Raw genomic sequence first — 21,738 nt, 5'->3', positions numbered from 1 at the left:
TTTCCGAACGAACGGACTTGGCCACACATAGACGGACTAAGTCAGTTCGAAAGTCAGTTTGTTCGTTACGTGATGACGTAAATGGGACTAAAAAAGGAAGTTCAATAGCCAGTAGCCAATAGCTTCCCTTGTTTCATATTTGCTCCTCTTTCTCCTGCACCTCTGTGTCTGCCACTCCAATCCCTGGCTCTGTGCTTCAGAAAAGGAAAGTGGGGCCGGAAATTTGAAGTTCACCAGCCGCAGATACATCTAGATAGGAGGTGCTGACTGCCAAGGGGTGAGTTGGCCCCCTTCCCCTTCTCTCTCCTGCCTCTGAGTGAGTACATTAAGGTAAATCAGGGTTCTCAGAGCACCCCTTACATCAGAGTTCCCCTTTACGCCAGAGACTGCATGTTCCCATCACATCAGAGTCCTCTGTGTACAGCAGAGTTCTCAGTGTTCCCCTTTAAATCCGGGTTCACAGAGCATCTCTTATGTCAGAGTCCCCAGAGTTCTCCTTTACATCAGAGTCTGCAGAGTCCCCCTTAGCCCTTGTACACACGATCGGATATTCCGATGGAATGTGTCCGATCGAAGCGTTTTGTCGGATATTCCAACTGTGTGTGGTCTGCATCGGACTGTTTCAGTCGGAATATCCGTCGGACCAAATTTTCCAACTTGCCAGAAATATTTTCCGACAAAATGCTCCGATCGGACATACTCCGATCATGTGTAGAGAATTCCGATCGGACAAAGTGCCACGCATGCTTAGATCAAATTCCTACATCAAAGCTATTGGCTACTAGCGTGAATGTAGTCCCATCGTAACAAAATTACGTCATCACGTTCTGAAAGATCGGATTTTCCGACAACTTTGTCCGACTGTCTGTATGCAACAGTTTCGGACACAATCCATCGGACAAAATCAGACGGACAAAATCCGCCGGATTTGGTTGTCGGAATCTCCGAACGTGTGTACAAGGGCTTACAGGGAAAGGGAACGCTGCGAGTTTAGATATAAAGGGGGACTGTGTGGATTCAAATGTAAAAATGGAATTCTGAGGATTCAGATGTAAAAGGGGCACACTACAGATTCAGAGGTAAAAGGGGAACTCTGTGGAATCAGATATAAAAGGGAAACTCTGTGGACTCTGGTGTAAATCAATTAACCGCAAAATATATGACTTGTTTATACTATAAAAAAATGCACTGATGGGCATTAATGAAACGGCACTGATGGGCACTGATAAGCTGCACTGATGAAATGCCACTGAAGAGGCTGCACTGATGGGCATTAATGAAATGACACTGATTGGCACTGATAAGCTGCACTGATGAGACTGCACTGATGAGGCTGCACTGATGGGCATTAATGAAACACACTCATGGGTACTGATAAGCTGCACTGATGAAATGGCACTGATGGGCACTGATGTGATGGGTACTGATAGGTGGGACTGATAGACAGCACTAATGGGCACTGATAAGCTGCACTTATGGACACTGATAAACTGCACTGATTGGCACTCACGGGGCTGCACTGATAATCGGGACACTGTCAGACTTCCCTGTTACCGGTCTCATTTCTTCATCCTGTGGACACAGCTGATCACATGGTAAAGGTCTGCTGATTGGTCCTTTTCCCCCGATCTGTAATCAGTTGAGTCTGAAGGACAAAGTGGTCACAGAGTGTGCCTGCTGCGTGGAAAAGGGGGTGAAGTATTCTGTCACCTGGCCTTGTACTCTCAGCCTAACTGCCAAGCCATCAAATGTCTGGTGTCATAACTAATCATGTGAGCAACACCAAAGCAATTGCAGACTAAATCTTAAAGGGTCATTTTTTTTTTTTTTTTTATTGACACATTTTTTTTTTTATTGCATTTTAGTGTGAATATGAGATGTGAGATCTTTTTGTCCCCAGATCTCATAATAAGAGGTCCTGTCATGCTTTTTTTATATTACAAGGGATGTTTACATTGCTTGTAATAGGAATTAAAGTGACACAATTTTTTTTTTTTAAAGAACAGTATAAAAAAAAAAAAAAAAAAAAAAAAATAAGTAAAATAAATAAATAAAACATATTTTTTTTTTTAAACTTGCCCTGTCCCTGTCGAGCTCACGTGCAGAAGCGAACGCATACTTGAGTAGCGCCCGCATATGAAAACGGTGTTCAAACCACACATGTGAGGTATCGCCGCGATTGTTAGAGTGAGGGCAATAATTCTAGCCCTAGACGTCTTCTGTAACGCAAAGCATGCAACCTGTAGAATTATTTAAACATCGCCTATGGAGTATTTTAAGGGTAAAAGTTTGTCGCTATTCCATCAGCGGGCGCAATTTTGAAGCATGACATGTTGGGTATCAATTTACTCGGCGTAACATTATCTTCCACAATATATATAAAAAAAAGATACTTCCTTTACTGATGTCTTATTTTTTAATTCAAAAAAGTGTATTATTTCCCCAAAAAATGTGCTTGTAAGACCGCTCCGCAAATACGGTGTGACAGAAAGTATTGCAACGACCGCCATTTTATTCTCGAGGGTAAGAAAAATAAATAAAGTATGTTTGGGGGTTCTAAGTAATTTTCTAGCAAAAAACCCTGTTTTTAACTTGCAAACAACAAATCTCAGAAATAGGCTCGGTCCTTAAGTGGTTAAAGGAAGGAAGAAAGAAAGGAAAGAAGGAAGAAAAAAGAAAGAATCCGTCGGAATGTGTCCTATCGGACCGTGTCGTCAGATAATCCGACTGTGTGTGGTATGCATTGGACTGATTCCGTCGGAATATCCGTCGGACCCAATTTTCCAACATGTTGGAAATATTTCCCGACCAACTGGGCCGGACAGACCTAATCCGATCATGTGTAGAGCATTTTGATCGGACCAAGTGCCACGCATGCTCAGATCAAATTCCTACATCAAAGCTATTGGCTACTAGCCTGAATGTAGTCTCATCGTAACAAAATTACGACATCACGTTCTGAAAGATCGGATTTTTCGACAACTTAGTCTGACCGTGTGTATGCAACAGTTTCGGACAAGATCCGACGGAGAAATACCGACGGAGAAAATCCGACGGATTTGGTTGTCGAAATCTCCGACCGTGTGTACAAGGGCTAATTATTATTATCATGTAGACAGGACAGTGGCATCTCAGCAATGATCTGCTCTGTGATAACTGAAGCAAGCAGTCTCTGTCATGATGATTGCCAACAATTTCATTAGCGTCTTGGTAATGAGCCAACATCTTCCCCTACATGCTAGGCACAGTGGTCCCTGGGAGGTGAAGGAAGGATGCCAGGCATTAGATGTGTCTCTCCTCACAGGTTTCCTAAGGCATAACAAGGCATCTCCAGTCAAGCAGCAGGTAAAAGGCACATACAGGAACTGCTTTACCTGCCAAAAGATTTGTGAAGCAACGCATGCACTCCGACGTCTGCCTAGCTGTACTGCGTACTGCACATTCCCATGTAGAGGTAACACAGAGTGTGACGACACTTTGATAAACATACAGTTCAGCAGACTCTATGCCTGGTGATGAGCAGGTCAGCCTAAGCCAGCATACACCTACAGACTGGATTGATTGTCGATGGATTGGATGAGCGATGGTCAATACTGTGAAAGTGAGAGGGCGAGGGAGAGCACATGGCGCATGTACGGCGGGGTGAAATACAGAGAATGTTCCTGCCTTTGATGCTGGGGATGTACTTTACAGCAACACTGTATCCTGGCCTAGGCCAAAAAGGCCCAGGTCTAGGGCAGCACTTTGCTGGGGGGCAGCATGGAAAGAGGCCCCGTCGGCTGTTAGTGTAGCGCCCGTCTTATGGGGCGGACTGGGCTGAGAGGCAAATTAGTCTAGCGCCCCCCCCCCCCCCATAAAGTGGCTGCACTGCTTCCAGTATCCGGGCGGCTGTCCTCTCATCCTGGACCACAAACCTTCCTCACTGTGCTATGTTTTTTCTGCTGCACCACTGGCATGTTTATATCTTCTTATGCCGCGTACACACGACCAGAATTCTGGTCGGAAAAAGCTATGATTGTTTTTCCGACGTAATTCTGCTCAAGCTTGGCTTGCATACACACGGTCACAGAAAAGTTTACTCAACTTTCGACCGTCAAGAAGGCGGTGAGGTACAACACTACGACGAGCTGAGATAATGAAGTTCAATGCTTCAGAGCATGCGTCGAATTGTTTCTGAGCATGTGTAGGAATTTTGAGTGTTGGAATTGCTACAGATGATCGGAATTTCTGATCAAAACTTTTTCCATCGGAAAAATTAAGAACCTGCTCTCGATCTTTTGCTGGCGGGAATTCGTCCAGCAAAATTCTGATGGAGCATACATACGGTCACATTTTTCAACTAAAGGCTCTCATCTGTCTTTTGCTGGCCGAATTTCTGATTGTGTGTATGAGGCATGAGTCCTCTCCATAATATTATCAGAAATTTTTGCCTAAAGTAAAACTATAGGCAACACTTTTTACTTTCATTTTGGATAGAGTAAGGGAGGGTAATAACCCCTGTCAGGTTTATTTTTTAAGATTCCTGTCCCATTGCAGAGATTTCCCTTCACTTCAAACGGGAAGTGAGAGGAAATCTTTGAAAATCTTTGCCCCCCCCCCCCCCCCCGGCCCTTAGAACTAGTGTCCTTACTCAAAATTTTTTAGGGCAGGTCTTAAGCAGCAAGGGGCGGGGCCTTGGCAGGAAGGGGTGGGTCATATTTAAATTAGGGGGTGCACAAGTTTAGTCAGGCCTAGGGCAGCACAAACCCTAAATACACTACTGCTTTACAGACCTCATGCCCTGGCTTCTATGTAGGGTGGGATAGATGACTTTGATTGGTAGTTTATGGCCAGGCTTCTGGAAGGCAGCGCTAGGCCTAAACGTTTGTCAGTCTAAAGCTGGACATACACTGCAAGATTTGCGAGATGACTTGAAAACTGTCAATTCCCCCATCCTTGCTAAACAGTGTGGATGGAGGAATCTCCTCTGCCCACAATCAGCTGGCTCCAGTGGCTGTCAGAATACCTGAACAGTGCTAACTGGATGCATGTAGGCTAGTGCAGTCTGTAGTCTCCACTGTAGGTGGTACTGGATCCCAGCTGCAATGCAGTGGGAGAAGGAAGTTGAGAGGGACTTGGTTCCTCTATGATTTCCTAAGTTACAGGGAGACAGCTATCCGATTGGATGCTGACAGCCCATGTGACTTTGGTGGCCATCTTGGGTGAGGACAGAGCCTGATTCCTTGCTTTGGTGTTCATTGTGCAAGTGATCAGTGTAGGAACAGGTCCAAAACGGCAGGGAGAGGTTCCAAAGGAGTTGTGGTGGTTGTGGTGGTTTCGGTCGGGCATGCCTTCCCATTGGGCCTGCTTGTACCCTGTTGAACCTTTCTACAATATATTGCTTCAGCCTAGCTTGGAGTCTGTGTGTTTACTACCCACCACACCACACCAGGCTGCACTTAGCCCACATGTAGCTGCTGTTCAGCCAACAGTTTTTCCCCCTAGCTCCTTTTTCAGATAGATGGTGACATCAGAATTTTATTATTTCATGAAAAGTTAACAAAAGGTCAACTTTAAAGTGTCTCTTCAGGCAAAACTCAAAGCTCCATTGTGCCATGTTACCATCATGCATGAACAATAAAAGTATTCTCTGTATAATTTTCCTTATGTAACCTCCCCAAATTACCTGCCATTCGTGCAGTTTTCATGGTTCTGGCACTATTTCTGTTTCTGTCCTAACAACGCTATGAAGTCTCATTACAAATGGCTTCCCCCTCAGAGTTGTTGGGACTTGTAGTCAAAGCATTCTCTGATTGAATGAGGTGGAGGTGCAGGGGGGTGAAGCCACGTTTTCCACCTTGTCCAGTCAGGGAATGCTTTGCATGGCTGGCCTGCTGTGTTCAGAATGGCCGAGGAAGAGGAGTAATCCTCAAAATGCGCCCTGCGATCCCACCTTTTTACAGGCGATCAACGTCCACTGAGAGCTGTCCTTCAGATTGAAGGAACTGAGCAGGAGCAGCGGAGACTTCTGGCATCCAGCCCAGCCCTTTACTAGGGATGAGCCCGATGTTCGAGTCGAACGTAAGTTCAACTCGAACAGTGGGTGTTCGCCTGTTTGCCGAACAGCGAACATTATGCGGTGTTCGGGGCAAATTCAAAAGCCGCGGAACACTGTTAAAGTCTATGGGTGTCACGTACCTGGTGGTTGAGCCCACAGATGCTGGGAGTGGCTTCTCGTATTCCTCTGGCTCAAGATCTCCCGGTAGAGCAGACAGATGTTCAGGAGCACAGAAGGGGCACAAGTGCCTGGCAGGTCACAGATGCAAGGGTTGGTCTGGACTCCAAGAAGCAGAAGGGTAACCGGATGCAGGCTGGAACTGGGACCAGTGGTGAGCAGGAGCAGCAGGAACACTGGATCAAGAGGAAGGTGTCTTGTAGATCAGGACACTCAGCGGATCTTCAAGCAGGCCAGGTTGGACACTGGTAGGCAGGAACAACACCAAGGCGGCAGGCAAGGCATAGTCGTAGTCAAACACGGACGGGCAGGTATGGTACCAAGACAGCAGGCAGAAGAATAGTCAGACAAGCTGGGGTCGGAGGCAGGCAGCAAACAGGGAGTAGTCAGAGGCAAGCCGGGTAACAGGAATCGGGTAGCAAACAGGGTAGTAACAGGGGGTCTCTCAGGAACGCTGTAGACTGGACAGCAGGGAGGCAAGGTAACAGGTCTCTTTAAATAACCCCTTTGGCGCCAAGATTTGTCATACTGCGCGTCCGTGTGCGTTCACGCGCACCCGCGTTAGCGTGCACCCATCAGCGTTATTGCGAACCCGCGTGCGCCGTTTGGCTCTTCTGCTGGGAATTCCACAGGTAAGACTTCCGGGAACAGCCGGGTGATCGGAACGTCCTTCTTGACAATGGGACACTAACATGAAAAACTGAAAATGCTAATTTTAAAGGCTTATTTGCAAGTTATTGTCATAAAAAGTGTTTGGGGACCTGGGTCCTGCCCCAAGGGACATGTATCGGTGCAAAAAAAAGTTTTAAAAACTGACATTTTTGGGGAGCAGTGATTTTAATAATGCTTAAAGTGAAACATTAAAAATGAAATATTCCTTTAAATATATCGTGCCTGGGGGGGTGTCTATAGTATGGCTGTAAAGCGACGCATCTTTCCTGTGTTTAGAACAATACCACAGCAAAATGACATTTCTAAAGGAAAAAAAGTAATTTAAAACTGATCGTGGCTGTAATGAATTGACGGGTCTCGGCAATATAGACAAAACTCATTGAAAAAATGGCATTGCCCCCCCCCCAAATCCATTACCAGGCCCTTTGGATCTAGTATGAATAATAAGGGGAACCATGAACTAAAATTAAGGTCCGGTATGGATATTAAGGGGAACCCTGCGCCAAATTAAAAAAAATGGCATGGGGTCCCCTCAAAATACATACCAGACCCTTTAGGTCTGGTATGGATTTTAAGGGGAACCCTGTGCCAAAATGAAAGAAAAATGTAGTAGGCCCCCCCCCCAAAATCCAAACCAGATCCTTATCCGAGCACACAACCTGGCAGGCCAGAGGAAAAGAGGGACGAGAGAGCAACCCCCCCCCCCCCCCTGAACTGTACCAGGCCACATGCCCTCAACATGGGGAGGGTGCTTTGGAGTTGGGGACAAGGGCCATATTCCCACGGCCCTTGCCTGGTGGTTGTGGGGTCTGCGGGTGGGGGCTTATCAGAATCTATGTGGATTGGTAAGGGGGTACATTTTACCCTCATCAATTCACAAAAAAAGTGTCAAATATGATAATATAATAATATCTAAAAAACAAATAAAAAAATAATAATAATTTCTTCATCAGTTTACACCAATATGTATTCTTCTACATATTTTTGGTAAAGAGAATCTCTATAAGTGTATATTGATTGGTTTGCACAAAAGTTATAGCGTCTACACAATAGGGGATAGATTTATGGCATTTTTATTATTTATTAATTTTTTTTAACCAGTAATGATGGTGATCTGCGATTTTTAACAGGACTGCAACAATGTGGCGGACAGATCAGACACTTTTGACACTTTTTTGGGACCATTGACATTAATACAGCGATCGGGGGTTAAAAATAGCAACTGATTACTGTATAAATGTCACTGGCAGGGAAGGGGTTAACACTAGGGGCTGATCAAGGGGTTAAGTGTGTCCTAGGGAGGTGTTTCTAACTGTAGGGGGGGAGGGGACTGACGAGAGGAGGAGAAAGATTGCTGTTCCTGATCACTAGGAACAGCAGATCTCTCTCTCTACTCACCTGTCATAACGAGGATCTGAAGGTTTACATCAGGGATATGCAATTAGCGGACCTCCAGCTGTTGCAGAACTACAAGTCCCATGAGGCATAGCAAGACTCTGACAGCCACAAGCATGACACCCAGAGGCAGAGGCATGATGGGACTTGTAGTTTTGCAACAGCTGGAGGTCCGCTAATTGCATATCCCTGGTTTACATTGACAGATTCCCTTTTTGACTCTCTGAAGAGCGATGGCGGGCGGACATCGTGGCTGCTGGCCACGCGCATTGGCTCCGGCACAGCGCTGCTATGCCTAAATATTACCCTAACAGGAATCGCAAGCCTGTTTTCTGATTTCAGCTAGCTTGTGGCAACTTATTTTAGAATCAGCTTTCAGATAATACCATCAGCCGAATAAAAAAAAAAAAAGAAGAGAACTAAAAGGCGTCGTCGTAGATTTGCCTGCGGTTATCCTTTAGGAGGCTGGAAAAACAATTGCTCCCATACGCCGCCGCTCGTAGCCCATCTTGTCGCCTCTCCAGCGACATACGTGAGTGTATTTGGCTGATGTTCACCTTGAACAGCTCTGTACACAGATAAAGCGCTGAATTTAAATATAACGCAATTAAGTAAACACACCTTACCCCCCGATTGTCCTGAGCACAGCGGAAAAAGCAAACAATCAATTTTGGCAAGAGAGACGGGTCAAAATGGCCTGTTGAAAGTTTGCTTTCAGCAAAGGTCACCGGCACAAGGCCCCTGTCTCCGATCAGCAGCAGCCCTGACTGATAGAGCTTGCAGACAATGAATGGAATCATTCAGATAGATGGCTGCTTGTCTGGTGCAGGCTCCAGCCTTTCACTGGGAGAAACTGATTATTGTGTTGCTATTATTTCAAAAAAGATCGGTGTGCAATATGTGTTTGCCTTGAATGATTCATGGGAATAATAAATCTACCTTGATATTCACAGCAGAGACAGCCAGGACCCAGCCAGAAGGATTTTTTTTTCCTCTGCATAGTGAGACCCCCGTTTGTGTAATGCAACCATTGAAGTGAACCACAATATCATCAAATCTATAGGATTACCAGGGAGGGAGAAAGAAGGTGGGGGAGAAGGAGGAGAGAGACAAGAAAGGAAAGAGAAAGGGAATGAGAGAGAGAGAGAGAGAGAGAGAGAGAGAGAGAGAGAGAAAGAGAGAGAAAGAGACAGGTGAAGAGAGATGGGGGAGAGAGACAGACAGAGAGAAAGAGAGAGACAGAGAGAGAGGGACAGAGAGAGAGAGACCGGTAGAGAGAGAGAAAGAGACAGAGAGAGGTGCAGAGAGAGAGAAGGACAGAGAGAGAGAGAGAGAGGTGCAGAGAGAGAGAGAGAGAGAGACAGAAAGCTGGGGGGAGACAAAGACAGGCAGAAAGAGACATATAGAGAGAGAACAGAGGAGCAGAAACAGGGAGAGAGAAAGGCAGCAAGAAAAAGAGATAGGTAGATTAGATAGATGAGTGAAGGGGAGAAGAAAAGAAGAGGAGAGGAAGAGAAGAGGCGAGGAAGGGGAGAGGATGAGGAGAGGAGAAGAAGAGAGAATGGGAGAGGAAAGGATGAGGAGAGGATGAGGAGAGGAGAGGAGAAGAGAGGAGAGGAGAGAAGGGGAGAGGAGAGGAGAGGAAGGGGAGAGGATGCAGAGAGGATAAGAAGAGGAGAGAATGGGAGAGGAGAGGATAGGAAGAGGAGAGGAGAAAAGGAGGAGAGAATGGGAGAGGAGAGGACGAGGAGTGAATGGGAGAGGAGAGGAGAAGAGAGAAAGGGAGAGGAAGGAAGAGGAGATGGGAGAGAATGCGAAGGAAGGAATAAGTAGACAAGGAGAGGAGAAGGGGAGTAGATGTGTTGGGGAGAAGGAGGTGAAGGGGGAGGGGAGGGAAGGATTGAGTAGACGAGGAGAGAAGAGAGGTGATGGGAGGGAATGAGAGGAGATGGGAGGGAATGCGAAGGAAAGAATGAGAGGAGAGGAGAGGTGATGGGCGGGAATGCGAAGGAAGGAATGAGAGGAGAGGAGAATAGAGAAGGGGAGAGGAGAGGTGAGGAGAGGAAAGGGAGAGGATAAGGAAAGGAGAAGAAGAGGAGAGAAAGGGAGAGAAAGGAAGAGGAGATGGGAGGGAATGGGAAGGAAGGAATAAGTAGACAAGGAGAGAAGAAGGGGAGTAGATGTGTTGTGGAGAGGTTGGGGAGAAGGGGGTGAAGGGGGAGGGGAGGGAAGGAATGAGTAGACAAGGAGAGGAGAGGTGATGGGAGGGAATGCGAAGGAAAGAATGAGAGGAGAGGAGAAAGGGTTCGGTAGAAGAGATGAGAGGGGTATAGGAGGGAAGGTATGAGTAGACCAGACAGAAAACCAAAGAATAAAAAAAGTTTAGATTTTCTAAGAACAATTACAAATTCATAATCAAATGAGAAAGAAAAGAAGAAAAAAAAAAAAGAAAAAGAAAAGCTAGAAAGAGAATGAGAAAGAGAGAAAGAAAGAAAGAAAGAAAGAAAGAAAGAAAGAAAGAAAGAAAGAAAGAAAGAAAGAAAGAAAGAAAGAAAGAAAAGGAGATTGATAGATAGGAGAAGACAAAGGGATGAGGAAGGAGACAAAGACACACAGAAAGAGATACAAAGAGAGGTAGAAGTAGAAAGTGGAAAGAGAGAGAAAAGGAGAGAAAAGGGAAACGAGAGATAGAGATAGTGAGAGGCAAAGAAATAGAGAGACAGACAGACAAAGAATAAGCCTGTTTTGTATATATATATAACAAAATTGTATAATCACAAAAGGTGAAAAGAGAAAAACAGAGGGGTTGAGAGGGGAGGAAGAGGAGAAAGGGGAGTGGAAGGAAAGAGTAGAAAGTGGAGAGAAAAGGAAAGGAAGAAGAGAAGGGGAGAAGAAGGGAAGAGGATAGGAAAGGAAAGAATAGGAGAGGAGAAGGGGAGAGGAAGGGAAGGGGAGAAGGGAGGAAAGGAGAGGAGAGCAAAGAAAGAGGAGAAAGGGGAGAGAAAGGGAAGACGAGAAAAAGGGGAGAGGAAGGGAAGAGGAAAAGAAGGGGAGAGGAAGGGAAGAGGATAGGTGTCAGGGGAATGGCCACAAGACTGGCAATGTCGCCAATACTCATCATGGCATCACTAGGCAAACTTCCAGGTGCGTTGGTATGTGTACACAAGCGATGATGCAAACTGGTGCACGCAGATGCAAACGGGCGGCGTGCATGCGCATGTCGTGACAGATGTTGGCACTTGCTGGCCTATATAAACCTGCTGCTGGGATCCCTGAATTTCTGGATTATCGTTAGCTCCCCAGTGTTCCCTGTGCTTCTGTATTCTGATCTTGGACCCGGCTTCCTTCACCTGCTTATCCTGATCTCCTGGTTTGACCCCTGGCTTGTACTCTGACCTTCTGCCTGCTTCAATGCTTGATCCCAGCTTGGCTCACTGACTCTGCTTCTGCCTGTCTTACCGTGAATAACCCCGGCTTGTTTCAGTAATGCTGCCTGAATCCTGAATCTGCTATTGACCGATCTTCTGGTGTATGACCCCTGGCCTGGCTTCTGATTCTCAAGCCTCCAAGCCAAGGCCACTGGCAAATCATGCTTCTCTGGGCACCGCATTCCCTGTTCCACCTTCGGGGTTGTGCTGCACTTAGCTGCAAGGGGAGCCCTCTCAGGACCTTGGCCTACAACCAGACTACTAAGGAAGGGGAAAAGAAGGGGAAAGGAGATGAAGAGGAGAGAAGGGGAGAGGAAGGGAAGAGGATAGGAGAAGAAGGGGACAGGAAGAGGAAAGACTAGAGGAAGGATAGAGGAAGAGGATAGAGGAAGGGGAGGAGAGAAGAGGAAGGATAGAGGAAGAGGAGAGGAGAGGAAGGACAGAGGAAGGGGAGAGGAGAGGAGAGGAAGGATAGGGGAAGGGGAGAGGAGAGGAAGGATAGAGGAAGGGGAGAGGAGAAGAGAGGAAGGGGAGAGGAGAGGAGAGGAAAGGAAAAGGAGAAAAGGGGTGAGGAAGAGGAGAGGAAGGGGAGATGGTAGGATAGGAGAGGGGAGGGTGGGGAATGGGAGGGAAGGAATAAGTATATGAGGAGGCAAGGAGAGGAGAAGGGGAGTGGATGTGTTGGGAAGAAGGGGAGAAGGGTGGAATGGGAGGAAAGGAATGAGTAGACAGGAGAGGAGAGTAGAATAGCGAGGGATTAAATAGGTAGATGAAGAGAGGGGAAGAGGAGTGGATGTGTTGGGGAGAGAGAGGGGAGAGGTTCGGTAGAAGAGATGAGAGGGGTATAGGAGGGAAGGTATGAGTAGACCAGACAGAAAACCAAAGAAGGAAAAAGTTAAATTTTCAAAGCACAATTACAAATCCATAATCAAATGAGAAAGAAAGAAAGAAAGAATGAAAGAAAGACAACAGGAGGACAGAAAGAAAGAATTGATAGAGCCATTATGACTATATCTGGTCAGAAATGACTATCAAAGTATTTAAATCAACTGACAAAATTCATGAGAAATTTAAACTCCACTAAACTTCTATTTCTATTTAGACTGGCTACATTATTCCTGTAGAATTTCTTAAAACAAGAATACTGTATTTATTGGTGTATAGCATTCACTTTTTCACCATGATAAATCGGATGCACATAGCTGGTGCGTGTTATATGCCAATACTTCAATTTTAGCTGTCTCGGAGGGGACAGGGAGGGGCAGGATGAGCGTCGTCAGATTGCATACAGTGAGAATCTCCTGTTTACTTGGTGGCCTCTGTAATAGGAAGCCCCGTCTCCTGGGCCACCATTGGACCACTGTTCTGTCTATCATAGGATATTCTCACTGCATGTAATTTGTCTGTGTTTGTCCCACCCCCCTCCCTGTCCCCTCTAGGCTGAAGATGGGCATCGATCAGACTGCACTGATGGCAATGCTGAAGCTGGTGCATTGAAGGCAATGCTGAGGCTGCTGCACTGATGGCAATGGCAAGGCTGCTGCATTGAAGGCAATGCTGAGGCTACTGCATTGATGGCAATGGTGAGGCTACTGCATTGATGGCAATGGTGAGACTGCTGCATTGATGGCAATGGTGAAGCTGCATTGATGTGGACTGATGAGGCTGCATTGATGTGGACTGATGAGGCTGCATTGATGGCAATGGTGAGGGTGCTGCATTGATGGCAATGGTGAAGCTGCATTGATGTGGACTGATGAGGCTGCATTGATGTGGACTGATGAGGCTGCATTGATGGCAATGGTGAGGCTGCTTCACTAATGACAATGGTGAGGCTGCTGCATTGAAGGCAATGGTGAGGCTGCTGCATTGAAGGCAATGGTGAGGCTGCATTGATGTGGACTGATGAGGCTGCATTAATGGCAATGGTGAGGCTGCTGCATTGATGGCAATGGTGATGCTTCATTAATGTGGACTGATGAGGCTGCATTGATGGCAATGGTGAGGCTGCTGCATTGATGACAGTGTTGAAGCTGCTGCATTGATGGCAATGGTGAGGCTGCATTGATGTGGACTGATGAGGCTGCATTAATGGCAATGGTGAGGCTGCTGCATTGATGGCAATGGTGATGCTTCATTGATGTGGACTGATGAGGCTGCATTGATGGCAATGGTGAGGCTGCTGCATTGATGACAGTGTTGAAGCTGCTGCATTGATGGCAACGGTGAGGCTGCATTGATGAGGACTGATGAGGCTGCATTGATGGCGATGGTGAGGCTGTTGATGGACACTGACCCTTATTTTGTTTCAAAGTTCCTTATTTAAAATGTAAGTTTTTCCTGAAACTTCCCTCTTAAAATGAATGTGCATGTTATACGCCGATAAATACGGTAACTAAAATGTATTTAGGACCTGTGTGTTGTCCTTTATCTTCCTTGTCATAGCTAAACCAGCTGAAAAAAAAGAACCTTATCCTATTCTGTGTAGTGTAACACTGTCAGCCTATATATATATATATATATATATATATATATATATATATATATATATATATATATATATATATATATATATATATATATATATATATATATATATATGCTGTATATGTACAGATACATTGTGTATATATATATATATATATTGAGTTTAGCAGTTTCTCATGTTAACACTATCTTGTTTTTGCATTATAAAAATGAAACAGTGGATTTTCGATAACACAGTTGAGCACAAGCACCTTTAAACCAGCGTCACGACTGATTCAGACCATTACGCAACGGTCGCCATGACCCCTTTTGTAGTCAGTTCATTTTTGCTCTGTTTACGCAAATTCATAATTCTGAATTTCCTGCAGAGAGATCACTGAAAGGACAACGTAGATTTACCGTTCCTGGCTCGGCTGGATTTAGCATTTGTATTCTTTTGAAACAAAAACATTTTATGTTATCGTAAAACTCTTGGAAAGGTTTAGTTGAGTTTAAGGTTCATATATAAAGATTTGGCAGGCGATATCTACGCGGTGCTCTTCGCGGCAGCTGACAGTAGATGGCAGTGTGGTGCAACCCATTCCTTTAAGGATGCGGGCACGTTGCAAAAGAAAAAAAAAAAAAGAAAAAAAAAAGGCACAGTACAGAAAATGTGGATTATCTGAACAATGAAACGACAACATGGAGATAGCAGCTGAATTATTTTGCAGTTTTATTTCTCCCTAATAAAATAAAGGGGTGAAGAAATAAATAGTATTAAGAAAAATGAGGCTGTTGTTAGGAGTGGATCAGCCTCTGACATTTATGTTTCTGGAAAATAAAAAAAAATAAAAAAATAATGCCTTCTCAATCAGCGCAGACAAGCAGTGCAGTGTTCCAGCAGGCAATGCTGCCAATGACCTTTCATACCAACACAATGGTAAAACAGGACAAAACACAAATGTGTATACATTCACTTAATCCTAAGGTTCCACTTTCCCGAATAGCCATCATTCTCTACACTGTCTGGTTAGTCGTGTTCATCTGCAAAGACCAATGACAGCGTGCAAAGTGCAGCAACCCATACCAGCCAATCAGGTTTAGCATTTCATGGATATAGAGTATAGGCCGTTGGCCAGTGGTCCATGTTCCCCCGGGGGAAGTGGAGACTTTGGTTCATTATTAAAAATTTATAACAGTTTTAAATATTGAGTCAAGTGCAAAACAGGTTTTGTTCAGTAATTATAGCTGCAGGAAGCAAATCTGAAAGGCTGTTTAGAAATAATATTTAGGGGTGCTAGGAATAAATGCCGGCATGCAATGGCATAGCTCCCAACTGTCCCACATTTTGAGGGACTGTCCCTGATTTGGAACAATGTCCCTCATTCCTCCTCATTTGTCCCTCATTCTGGTCTGATCTATATAGTTGTATACAGGGATTTTTTTTTTTCAGAAAATAGGTGCAGGAACTCCCCGTTTCTGAGCCACCCCTTTTCTCCACCCCCCATCCACCTCCGAGCAGGGCCGTCTTTAATATTGATTGGACCCTGGGCAAAAATGTTCTTGCCCCCCCCCCCCCATGCAGTTTAGCTCTCCACCTGCTTTAAGGCATAAAATAAATAGCAGCTAGACTCAAAATCCACTTACTGAATCAGATTGGGCAGTGATTGCGATTGGTTGCCAGAGGTTACAGTGTATCGTTACTGCTAAGTGATTAGTTGCTAGAGGTTACAGCGCATGATTTATGCTTGTTGATTGGTTGATAGAGATTACTGTACATCAATACTGCTCACTGATTGGTTGCTAGAGGTTACTGCACATCATTACCGTTTACTGATTTTTTTTTTTTTTTTTAAAGCCCATGGCGTGCAAAACACACCCAAAAAACTTCCACCCGGTGCATAAAAAAAGTGCACACACATAAAGAGTGAAACACTAAAAAGTGCAGACGGGTGTCTGATGTCCTCCAAAAGAAGGACCATACCTTGATCCCCCGGGGCGTTAGGCTCCAGACAGGGACTGAGGTACCAGACTCAACAAGTGGTCTCCCAGGCAAAACCAGGAGACCTCCTTTCCCCAGGAGGACTGCCGGAACAGAACCTCCTAGGTACTAGGTACTATGGGGGCTTCCCCGAAGGTAGGCCCCCCCCCAATGGAGATTGGACCAAGCCAGAAGGCCTATGTCCGCTCTCCCAAAGACTTTCAGGATTGGTCCGAGGACCGACACCCTACTCATCACACGTGCAGTGACAAACAGTGACCAAGACACACAAAAATAAAAAGTGAGGAAAGGGATAGTGAAGAGGAGAGTGAAAGGTGGCCATTGTGCAATACAATGACCGGCCCTCCGGCCAGGAATCAAAAATTCCTCTGGTCCTAGCCAAAAGGCCGGGCCCTAGAGGCAGGTGTAAAAAAGCGTGTATCTGGTGACGTGACCTAGGTGCCAAATATCAGAGTGCAGAGCACAGTGAACATAAGGCACCCCTGGACTGCCACTCCAGGGGCACATCACCATGGGCTTTTCAACAGAAGCGTCCCTGGCCCCCAGCCCAGACCACAACAGCCCCCACCCCTGATCAGGTAGGTATGTAGATCCAGGAGCTTAGTGAGATGCTGACTCACCGCGCCGCACCCTCACTCCCATCACTCCCACCTAATTACATTCGGGAAGTACAGGCCGTTCCACCCCAAGGGGGAAGGGGGAACAAGCGTTCCCTCCGAAAAACTGACCGGAGCTAAAGCTGCCACAATCCAGGCCAGAAGGCCAGGGTCCCCTCCCCTGGCTTCGACCAGTGGTTCTCCATCCCCATCAGAAGGCTTCCCTTTCGGCTACGAACCGCTCCAGGTCACCTTTACACCAGCAGGCTTTGCATAGCAACTGCCACCCCTGCTCCACCTCGCCGTAGAACAGGGACGGAAGCAAGCGCCACCTCCTGGTAACTGATAAGAACAGATACTACACTTGATCTTAGCCAAAAGGCCGAGAAGCGATTACTGATTGGTTGCTAGAGGTTACAGCACATAATTTCCTCACTGCCTGCACACCATGGACTGGAGAGGTGAGGGGACCCATTAATAGACAGAAAACTCCTAGAGATCCTAGGACTCCTGGGATCAGTGGCAGTGCTCGGGGGAGGGGTGGGTGTGATCAATTTCCAGCATGCCCCTTTATCTCCCCAGTGGCCAGCATTCCATATAGGTGATGGTGGAAATGACCTCAGGGAGGCATGATATACATATGAATACTGCCTCTATTTACATAAGAATGCTGCCGGTCCGCCGCTATTTACATATCAATGCTGGTATTCACATGTAAACACCGGGTCTGCAGGTTAGTCATCTGTACAGAACAATAGGGCAGAGCTGGGCAGCATTAGTAACAGAACTTCACACTGAGATATCAGGACACGGCACTGGACTAAAACCTCAAGGAACAAGGGAATTTAAACTGGGATAGTTGGCAAGTATGGGGCAGCTGCTTTGGGCCCCACAATAATGATAGGGCCCAGGGCAGCTGCCCCTTTTGCCCTGCCTTAAAGACAGCCCTGCCTCCGAGCACCGTTCCTTGGTTCCATCCTCTACCCACCTCCCAGTACTGCCCTTTTAGACAATTCAGAACCAAGTATCAATTTGTGGTGCTAAGTAATCCATAATGAATTTGGTAATTATAACAAGAAAAGCAGTAAAATAGAACCCCTGCAGCAAGTAACAATATGCCAGCAACAATAGACCACACCACCACAAAAAATCCCCCTCAGCAACAATAGACTCCCAGCAGCAACAGCAGCATCTCCCTAGAGCCTGCATCAATAGATTCTCTGGAAGTCAGCAACAATATACCCCTCCCTCAACAGTAGATCTCTCCCCACAACTGACCCCCTAGCAATATAAGACCCACCCCCCAGAAACAGTAGGTCTTCCACCAGCAACAATAGACTTCCTGAGAAACAAAAGACCCCCATGCAAAAATAGATACCCTCCAGCTAGAATAGATCCCCTAGGAGTGAGTATCAATAGACCCTGCAGCACACCCCAGCACCACTTGCTGTCAGTGGTGACGGTTCCGGAACTGCATTCCCCCCGCATTCCTGCTGAAAAAAAACCTTGGTTGTATATAAAATGCACTATTTATCTTTCAAAAAGTGTTTCCCAGTGCTAAACCTTTCATCCAATTCCACAAGTCAATATAATGGGAATAGTAGTGGTAAAAAAGCACTTGTGAGTTTAACCAAACAATTTCTTTTGTACAATTCTCCTTTAAGGGGGCATGGCAATGGGGCATGTCCTATGCCTGTATACTTTTGCTAATAGGTGTCCCTCATTCCCATCTCAGAAAGTTGGGAGGAATGCAATGGAGGTAAGAAAACCCACATTAAAGTGAGTGTTTGGCCAAGTTCACAAAATGGGGTCCGGTGCGTCCCTGTTCACTGGTTTAGGTGAGATTCAGGTCTGAATTTTTTCCTGAATTCGCACCTGAACTGGTCCCATAGACAAACAGGACCCTTCTACAATCTGGACCGCTCCGGACATGTGTGAACTGGCTCAATTTGGAGCCGGTCACACTCGGCTGTCATGCGAATTGGATGCGAATTGGATGCGGTAAACCCACATCCAGTTCGCATATATGTGAACCTGGCCTTCATGGGACCCTATTGCAATGCTGAATCTTTCAAGGAATGCTGCACCTTTTAAAGAGGAGCGGAAACATTTACCAAATTGATCCCAGTGCTGGTTCACACTTGTGCACTGTAAATTCGCAGCAATTTTCGGTGCGGATAACGCCCCGCATCCAAATCACACTTTCATGTGAACCGCTGCGGGTGTGTATGTTAATGACACCCCAAAATCCGTTCGCAAAACGCAGTGGGATTTGCAGGATCAGATCGCATTAGTTTGAACACCCATGTGATCCAATTCCATAGTTCCCAATTGATTTGGAGCAATGTCCCTCTGTCCCTCATTCCTCCTCATTTGTCCCTCATTTTGGTCTGATCTATATATGTATATATGTATATATGCAGTGATGTATATAAAATGCACTTTTTATCTATCAAAAACTGTTTCTCAGCACTAAACCTTTCATCTGCTTTCTAAATTGCTGTATTTGTAAATTCCAAAAGCCAATATAAAGGAATAGAAGTGGTAAAAAAAGGCACTTGTGGATTTAACCAATCTTTTTTTGTACAATTCTCCTTTAAGGGGGCGTGGCAGGGGGTGTGTCCTATGCCTGAATACTTTTGTTGATAGGTTTCCCTCATTCCAATCTCAAAAAGTTGGAAAGTATGCAATTCTAGTGCGGCCAAAAAAAGGGGCCTTGCCAATTCGCTGCAATTTGAGCCATACAAAATGATGGCTCAAATCGCACTGCTGAAGAATTGCATGTGATTTGAACAGGAATTTCTGTTCAAAATCGCATGCCATTCCCGCACCAAATGGTGTGAATCGGCACTCAAATGTCTGCTGGGAAACAACACTTCCAGGACTGTCAATCCACTGGTCCCCCTGCAGCTCTCTCTTCTCTCCTCCTGCTGACCTTCACATCAATGATGTCTCCTGTAATGACCTACATGTTCTCTTTAACGCAAACATGTCTTTTGTCCATGCAGAGTAAAGCAACAAGTTTGCTTTAAAGGGATTGTAAAGGTTCTTTTTTTTTTTTAAATAACAAACATCTCATACTTACCTGCTCTGTGCAAGAGTTTTGCCAAAGCGGCCCAATCCTCCTTTTCTGTGATGCCCCGGCAGCGCTCCTGGCTCTTCCTCTTTCCATGGAGGCACCCATGCGGGCACACTCACAAGTCCAGCTGCTGCATGAATTGACATAGGCTGCAGGACTTGGCTCCGCCCCCGGCTACCGTGTCCCCAATGGCTCCCGCTGCTATCAATCTATCCAATGAGGACCTGAGTTGCTGGGCTCATACACATTGCTGGAACGATCGGGTTCAGGTAAAGAAAAAGGGGGGCTCTGGGGGCAGCCGCAGCAAAGAAGGTTTTACACCTTAATGCATAGAATGTATTAAGGTGGAAAACCATAAGACATATCACAACTCCTTTAAAGCAGTATTAAAGGAGAAGTACAGCCAAAGCTCATTTGGCTGTACTTTTCCTATGGATCACAGGAGTGCAGTTCGTTTTTCACTCTTGTGACCCGGTTTCAGCAGACAGTGGGCTGATGTCACAGAGCCAGTCCTGGCTCGGGCAAGATCGTGACAATGGTGTCGGGATCCGCCCACATGCCTGGACCAGTACCCGGCTCAGCCTCTCAGTGAGCCGCTGAGCCAGATGCTCCCACCCCCTCCACAGCCCAGCACTTCAGTGAGAAAGCAAGGAGCAGAGAGCAGTGACTGACAGTCGGCAGCTCTCTGTTCGGGAGCTGTCCGATCCGAGAGATCTGCGGTGTTAGATCACTCGGTTCTCAGTGTTAGAGCCAGCAGGGGACTGATGCTGCATCTACCTAGGTAAGTTTACGTGTGTGATAACCCTGATTCCCATACTTCTCTTTTAAACCCAAAAGCAAACATTTATTATATTGCAGTTTACCAATTCTATGATGGCTGCATTTATATATATACATTTTTGGAACGTAATTGTTGTACGCTGATGAGGCAGCACTGATGGGCACCGATAGGTGGCAGTGATGGGCACTGATGGGTGGCAGTGATGGGCACTGATCGGATACACTGATAGGCAGCACTTCTAGGTGGCACTGATTGGCACCACTGGTGAGCATTGATAAGGTGGCACTTGTGGACATTGATAGGCGGCACTTGTGGGTACTTTCAGATGCCATATATGAGGCATAATTGCCTCTTCCATTTTGGGACCGATGTCCCTTTAAGATGAGCCAGTGATCGGCTTTTTTTTTCTCCTCCGTTGTCAGTGTGAGGAGAAAAAAAAGATCACAGAGCTTTTGGTTTGATCATGTGATCAGCTGTCATTGGCTGACAGCTGATCACATGGTAAGGGGCCGGGTCTGGCCCCTTACTTGGATCTGTGATCAACCGAGTCTCAGTGACAGGGAGTGTGCACAGGGGAGGCCATCGTACGACGGCCTCCCGGGAATTCACATCCGCGCTGTGGCCATCCTTTGGTCATAGCGCAGATGTCAAGTGGTTAATTTTTACCTGGTGATCTGGCCAGTAAGTCCGTTGTTTTTCAAAAGAACAAGCTGTCCAGCAGAATGTATCAGTTACAGAGATGAGACATACCACTTGCAGGGGTACTTAAAATTATCAGCTTTTATTTATGTATGTAAAACCTTTGTCCCAAAAGGAAAAAAGCTGTTTGCTGTAATTTAAAGAAGTACAGCCAAAGCTGTAGTTCTCTAGGAGCTGACAGGAGTGCACTTCGTTCTGCACTTCGTTCTGCACTTCTGTGACCCTTATTCAGCAGACAGCGGGCTGTTGGCTGACCTCACAGAGCCGGTGCGGGCTCGGGCAAGATCCCAACAATGAAGTCGGGATCCATCCATATCCCTGGGAAGGCACCTGGCTCAGCCTCTCAGTGAGCCGGTGATAGCCTGAGCCGGTTGCTCCCGCTCCCTCCACAGCCAAGCGCTCCAGT

The 21,738-nt window shown here is 46.1% G+C and overlaps 1 pseudogene; it reads right to left on the bottom strand.

Annotated features, from left to right (window-relative positions):
* Positions 1-16,987: 16,987 nt before the first annotated feature.
* On the bottom strand, positions 16,988-17,167 carry LOC143928538 (U2 spliceosomal RNA; annotated as a pseudogene).
* Between the last annotated feature and the right edge of the window lie 4,571 nt (positions 17,168-21,738).

The sequence above is a fragment of the Lithobates pipiens genome, unplaced genomic scaffold (genome assembly GCF_037356315.1).
Source record: "Lithobates pipiens isolate NorthernLeopardFrog02 unplaced genomic scaffold, aLitPip1_a1.2 Scaffold_23, whole genome shotgun sequence".
NCBI lineage: Eukaryota > Metazoa > Chordata > Amphibia > Anura > Ranidae > Lithobates > Lithobates pipiens.
This window is presented reverse-complemented; position numbering and strand designations above follow the sequence as displayed.